The sequence below is a fragment of the Fistularia commersonii genome, chromosome 3, assembly GCF_037954325.1.
Source record: "Fistularia commersonii isolate RoL2024-O1a breed Wild chromosome 3, RoL_Fcom_v1.0, whole genome shotgun sequence".
In the NCBI taxonomy this organism is placed as follows: domain Eukaryota; kingdom Metazoa; phylum Chordata; class Actinopteri; order Syngnathiformes; family Fistulariidae; genus Fistularia; species Fistularia commersonii.
The window spans coordinates 5,098,550-5,106,231 of record NC_141286.1 but is presented as its reverse complement, the minus strand read 5'-3'; positions in this window follow the sequence as shown (position 1 = coordinate 5,106,231).

Sequence of the window (7,682 nt, the reverse complement as noted above, 5' to 3'; positions counted from 1 at the left end):
CATATTAATTCCTATGGTTATCGAGAACAATTTCTAAAGATGACCCCGCCTCTCGCCCGATGGCAGCTGGGATCGACTCTGGCTTCCCCCAAAATAGGATAAGCGGTAGATAATGGATGGATGTTATTTTTCTAACATTTGTTTGTTTGTTTAGAAGTTTATTAGGACAGTGTACAATTATATTAAGCACTGAGGCAGAGATGTTTGTACCAGATTGTAGCTCATTGCTAATTTCCATCTGTAGTCCTGGGAAGACAATACAAATATAAAGCTGTACAAAATAGACAATAAAATATACAGATATGCAATAAAATATACAATATGTAAGCAGGCAATAAAATATGTATTTTGCAAGTTGAAAGTGATATTGTTGTGATATTATTATTTTGTTTATTGTGTAATGACCAGGTCAGCTCAGGGTATTTAAAAATAGTTCATCGCAGAGGGTCGATTGTAGAAAGGATTAATTGAGTGATTCCTGAACCATAAATAGATTTTACCCTTTCCAAACCCCAAGGGTTTTTTTTTTTTTTTTTTTGTTGCTCATTATATATTGCAACAGTACTTAATACTTTATAAGGATAGTTACGGGGAATGAGAGGGGAAGAAAATTAATGACTGATTTCTGTGGCGTAATGAAGCCTGATCATCCTTTTTAATGCGGGACTTGCTTTTTTTTCCCCGGATGTGATCCCTCAGAAGTGCTTGCATCAGCACAAATACTTCAATTATTCTCACTTTTCGTTGACATGCCTGAGGATTAGCAACCGATATAACTGAGTCTATCCATTATTTACCACACATGTCTGGAGCTCTTTGCCTCGCATAACCCGCATTGAGATCCCCGTGCGTGTTGAGGGGATGCACTTGACGTTTGAGACGAACATCCTTCCCGTCTCCTCCTCAGCATCCGCGGCGTCACGTCACCCGTCGGAGAGGACTTCTAAATCGTCAATTTACCACCAGCTCCGACAGGTAGACGCCCCCACCACCCCATCCATCCCCTCCCCTCCTCTTTTCTCCGCCTCTCCTGGTGGACGCACCCCCAGCCCGGACTCTAGCCGCATCCCAGTCCGTCCACGGCGGAGGAGATTCGAAGCCCGGGCGCATCTGCACAGCTGGAGCAGCGGCACCGAGGAAATAGTTTTGTTTGTTTTTTTTTTTTCTTTCTACACCCATATATTTTTTTTTAATCTTCGCGACAACAGGCTCACGTTTTTTTTTATTTTTTTTTAATTTTCTATATATTTTTTTAAACCCCTGTTGAATGTGCGGGGTGCACCTCTCTCACGTCATTTCACGCGGCGTGGCGCACAGGAAACACCGCGCGTAAACACGAGTTCATCCTTTTTTTTTTTTTTTCTCTTATTCCCCTCACCTTCAAAAAAAAAAAAAACAACAAATACATCTCACGGTGTTTTTTTTTTTCCTGGGAGGGAGCGTTTTGGGATATTAAATGCGTCTTGGAAGTTGGGCCGGCGCAACCAATAGGATCGCCCTCCAGTCTGCGTCCGGCGGCCGTCTGAAACAACGGGATCCGGACGGGGTCAGTTGGCAGAAGCCGCAGCTGTCAAGTTCTGGAGGATGAAGAGTTTCCCGAGTGAAAGTTTGTCTTTTAACTTGCAGGATTCGGAGATGGAGGGCTGCAGGTGACTGGACGCACCTTCAGGACGCCGTCCACGCGTTACCCACTCGTACCCCGGCCCCCCCTCGACCCCCCTCCGGCACCAGGATGGTGAGTCTTTTTTTTTTCCTTATTATTTTTTTTTTTTTATTATTTTCTTGCGCACCGCTGCGCCCGCATCACGCAAGCGCCTCTCAACTTCCCTCAACTCGTGTGTGCGTGCACATGCATGCGTGTGCGTGCAGGCGCAAACGCGGTCACGATGCTCCTTGCACCTGATTGATCCCGATTGCGCGTCGTATAGATCCGCGGTCGGCGGAAAGCTGCGGCGGCTCCGAGTCACAAGACCGACACCCCGGTTTAACAAGAACTGATCTGTGCAGAGTGATCATGTGCCCGATGCTTGGACATGGAGATTTGCCCCGAGGCGCGTACACACACACACACACACACACTCACACACTTCTGCCTCTTGAATTACCCACAGGCAACAATCTCCTTTTTTTGATTGATTTCCCATGAATGAATTGAACTGTGAACTGTGAACTCACACCCCAAATGATGGGGCTGTGTGTGGATTGTCCCATCTGGGGGATCAGGGACACCGATTCCCGCCTCCAGTCTGATCATTGATCAGTGAGGTGCAGGCAGGGGAGGCAGGAGAGGCCGTGCCTCACTTGCCAATCTTGGAAAGAAATTGACATGAAAAAAATGATCGTTACATGTATCTGTTATTTGCACGGTGACGGTATTTTTCATTTAACTTCACCATTTTTTTGTTTCAATAATCGCTGGATTGATCAATCATCCCATGAGATCAATAACTCCTCAATGATCTGTGGATTGATTATATACCTGTGTTTTTCTTCTTATTCGTCTTTCGCCTGTTGATTCCAGCCCCTCGTCAGCGTTCATCTCTTCATCCTGTTCTCTCACTTCACTACAACCAAAAATTTCCTGTCTCTTAACGGTTTCTTTCTTTTAAATCTCTGAACGCATTTCCCGCTAACTTACTTTTCAGCATTTTCATTTCATCTCATTTGTTCCCCCGAGAGCCCGCTTTCAATAAACCGTGGATCTGCGTTCAAAGGGGTCCGACCAGCAATGATATCACCACATCAAAATGGTTTTTTTTTTTTTTTTTTGGAACGGAGTGCTACATTTATATTAAATTTATATTTAATTTGATTTGATTATTTTTTTTTTTTTTTTTTTTCAGAGACAAAAGAAAATTCCAAGAGTCAGAAGTAGAAAAATAATCATACTATTCAGGGTAACCTAACTTAAGGGAAAAAAAGTGAATAATCTTGTGAAAGTAATCAGGATAATTCCATGAAATATTTCCAAGAGCCATAGATACACCATCAGGTATTTTCTTCATAAATGCTTCTTTACATCTAAAGCTTTTGCTTTCCCATGTCACTGATTGGTCTTATGGTCGTGACCCCTAAATATTCTCTTTAATCCGAATAATGTGTGTAAATATCATTATTATTTTTCATGGTAAGTGATTTCGGTGACTTTGAAAAGTCAAAATAGATCACTTAGTAACAATATGACTTATGAGGGAAATAGCGCAAATGATAAATATCATCAGTTAAGTCATATCAATATTACTGTGTAATTAGGGTGATTCAGACGAATGGAATGTTGAAAAAAATGCAATCATTTTTAAAAGAGAATTCTGTTCCCTTAACTAATTTTCACTTTAAATACGAATTTCTCTGTATTAAGAGTCACAATGCTATCAATGTGTCCTTTGCCAAGGCATCTTGCACTTTGCCCATCCGGTATTCAATTCTGAATTATAAGTTAATACTGGTTTTCTCTTCCTCATTTGTCCTTATTTCACTTATAATTATCATTACATTTCCTACAAAGCCTTTTAGTAAGATGAAATCAGTCGATATGTGAAAGCTATGGTTGTCTTGGCAACTGAAATCCGTCAGTTCCGTTGTTTTGTTTGCTTATTACAGCAGTAGTGTTTGACAATGCCACTTATAGTTTTGCAGAAACTACCGGTGGACATTTAAATGTAAAACAACTAGGTGTTGCAATTGCTCCGAGAGCTGCAGTTCTGCAGGGAGGGGGGTTTCGTGCACGGATCAAGCCGGCATATCTAGGAAACTGATCTAGTTTTCTCCCGCGAGAGAAATGTGGAGTGTGCCGGGGGACGCGTCGCTTGGGAAGGCTGAATTGGATTTAACTTCAGAGTTCAGCGCTTGAGACAGGACATCACACTGGCTGAGACAGTAAGGCAGGTTGATGTCGGGTTGCTGCAAGGGGCAGGAATGGGATGGTGTCAGTGAAAGGTTGGCTTGGCCTCAGTGTTGTAGAATATTGATCGGAAAATCCCACCGCCTCGCTGATGGCCTCAGAGGTTGAGGCGGTGTATGTAGCTTTGACAGACTGCAGGGTGGGTCTGCTGAGGATATCAAATCCCACATTTGGGTCTCAGATCGTCAAATGAACCAACTTGTGGTAAAGCAATTATAATTAACTTGATGCAATACAGGCTGTAAGCGGAGCTTTAGAAATTAAGCTTTAAATGAGATTCTGAAAGTTGCCTCTATCTGGGTGGTTTAGTCTACCTTAAACTATTTGTGTATGTATGTTCACTGACTGTGTATATATATATATATATGTATATATATATGTGTGTGTGTGTGTGTGTGTGGGGGGGGGTGTTTATGTGTGAGTGGGCCGCACACTCCCTGCAACAATCATGTTTAATTTGCCCTGGATAATAATTTCCCTTGATTGTTTGTAAGTGCTCGCCGGGGTTGGGCTTAGATGGGCTGCAATGCCGGGGAAATTACAGCCTTTGTTAATGACACGCTGATAGGATTCTAATACCATGCGGAGGAGAGAATAAGAAAGATAAAGAATACCACGCTCCATCAGTCCTGAACACACCGAGATGTGCAAAGTTTAGTATCAACTCCAAACAACCACAATCAGCCTGATATTATGAGAGAGAAATTTCAAAAATGTTTTGAGACGGCCTTAAATAACCCTTTTTTTTTCTGAAGACTTTAGCACTTATCAGATTAGGTGTACTTTTGTAATAAGCCTTGTTTCAGACAAGTTGTATTGGAAACCTTTTAAACCTTTAGAGTTTTGCATTGTCTACATCTGGAGAGACAGAGGATTTATAGACAAAATCCATAGCAATACCTGACAAAACACATTTCCCAAATTTGAACATTTAGCTTTGTGTAGCATCCTTCTCTGTATATAGTGAAAAATTAACAATTTTGCATCTTTGCATATTTTTGCATCTGATATGTAAGTTAGCAGGAAATAAATATACCAATAACTATATTTACTTTTCAAGGACTATGTAATTCCATTCAATTGTGAAGGACCACATGTATGCTTCCTTACCTTTAGGGTATTTATGATATTGTATTAATAGGGCCTTATAAGGACATGTGTACATTTTACTTTGCATATTTGCTCAAGTACTTGAGTTTTGTACCAAATAATAAAGAATTAGTTCTGTTTTAAAATATAATTCAAATTGTAACTTGCAGAAAAAGTGAATGATGCCAATTTTTCCTGTTCTCATGACGTGCAATGCACCTAATAGATAAGCATGTATTTCACCTTATAACTTATTGCATTATACCTGTAACACAACGCCAGACGGGGAGTCATAAACCTCATAAACCAGCAGACTTTCAAAACTTGGTATGTCCAGAAAAATATTCTTCGATTGCTATATATTTTTTTGTCAGTGCTAAATAATGGTATTGGTGAAATTGCCTTTTTTAGTCATTTGAACTTAGTCATATAATGTACAAACAGCGTTGGCAGATAGTTGAACCTCCACTGCTTTCCAGCTAAAAGTAAGGGATGTAAAATAAATCAAATCCAAATAAAAACATCTCTTCTTATACGGCAGGAAAGTCACATCTCAAATATTCCTTTCTCTGAAACAACTCCTCACCAGAAGGCATCATGTGTCCAGAGAACATGAAAAAATTGAATTAATGCAAAATTAAAACAAAATAAATAAAATAAAATATAGCAGATTATCAGAACAGACCAGTTGGAAGACCTTTTATAAATAATTCAATTTACATCGGTCTTTTTTTGTCATACCCTGGTGATGAGGTATATAGTGGGGACTTAAACATTGTGCTTGTCTGGTGAAGGGATACGGTGAAAGGGTATAATGTCCATGGAAACAAATATCATTTGCCTTTACTTTTTAAATCTTGGCTTGGCTACAGGACAGAATCACAGGACGAATGCTCTAAAACCGGCAAAGGCATAACATCATGATGGACAGCTGAATAGTTAGAAAGGGCTCATACAGCGAGTCCATCCGAAAATACCCCCGGGGTGGGTGGAAGATGTTCCTTCACCCTTAAAGCTCTGCTGATTTACAGAGTGAAGCCACACTTGAATTGAAATGGAGATTGTGCCACAGAAATAAACAGCATCATACAGAAAAATTCTACTCCGAGCTGTCATTGCCATGTGTGTATGGTGTGTGTGTGTGTGTGTGTGTGTGTGTGTGTGTGTGTGTGTGTCTCCTCAGGCTGTTTTGCATTAGTGACAGAAACAGACACAGATCAATTGGTAATGCATGCCATATATTCCCTCAGACGGACAGCTACCTGCACAGTGTTGTGCTGCAGATATGTGCACGGGAAGCCGTCACATCACAGTGAATGCCTTTAAATGTGTTGCATTGAAAGATTGGAAAGAAGACTTCCCTCTCGTGTTTTTTTTTAGGTGCAGGTTTAGAACTTTAAACGTTTATTTTAAGTGGCAACTGTAGTTAATTCACTTTTTCTGTGCTTGTGCATAAACACTGGGGTAATATTTCCCGTTGATTGCCAATCACATCCCGTCTTGGCAAAGTGGAGATACTGAACACGCAATCTTTCATTCATTCAATGGTTATGTTGCTTACCCGGCACTCAAGGTAGCAGGTGCTTGATCCAATCCCAACAGTCATTGGGAGAGAGGCTCGGTACAGCCTGGATCGGCCACATATGGACACGGAGTACAATTATTCACTCTCCCGTTCACATATCCATAAACAGGGAATTCAGATATTTCAATTTACCTGCTGCATGAGGATACCGGAAAATGCAGGAGGAAACCCATGCAGGAATGCGGATAATAAGTGAAATCCACACTGAAAGGTCACGCAGTCTCTCCTATTCGAAAGCAGTCCCAGCTTTTTTCATCACCATATAGTGAGTGTTAAAGCCTTAGTGTCGGAACTGTCGAAAAGAAAGTTACCACTTTGCATGCATAAACTAGCTGAGACACATCACCAAATCTGTCTCTGGGACATTATAAGAGACCTGGAAGCTGTATGTCCACGACGGGAGTTACTGAATCTTGAATAATAGAGAGAAAGAAATAAAGAACAAGAAATTACGAGCAAACTGAGGACATAATACAGCGATACCACAAAACTGTGTTCATTCAAAGAACTCATAAAACGGGTCTTTGTGATAATTTTACCAAGGCTAACTGTAAAAGTATATTCGGCCATGCGGACATCGATATGGAGATAAAAAATGTATATTTAGTTTTTAATAGCATGTGGACATAAATGACAAGCTTGAAAGCAAAGAGCTCTGACGGAGAAAGTAAATCTGAACATCAGCTACTGTAACACCTCACAGCAGAAGAAGCAACAGAAGAAAGAATTTTGTTCTCTGCTTTGCACTTGTTGCACTTTGCAGTCTAGTCACCTCCTCGATGGAAGAGGGTTAAAAAGATTCCCATTGACGATTCCTTTCCAGCCATCGAGTGCTATTGTGTGAGAACATGCAAAACTGCTGCTTGTTGGGATCATTTCGCTGCTGTTATTGTGGTAATAACAAAAATATTACAATGTCAGGAAAGAAAAAAAAAATGTTGCATGAAAACACACAACCCTATCACATTTACATCTAAAGAGCAGCCACCAGCATTTCCTGTCAGTTTTAATGTCTTAAATTTACATACCAGCATTGCGATGCAGATTTTTATATACTTTTTTTGTTATTTTAAATGGTATCAGGGCTTAACAAGGCTCATAGATTGA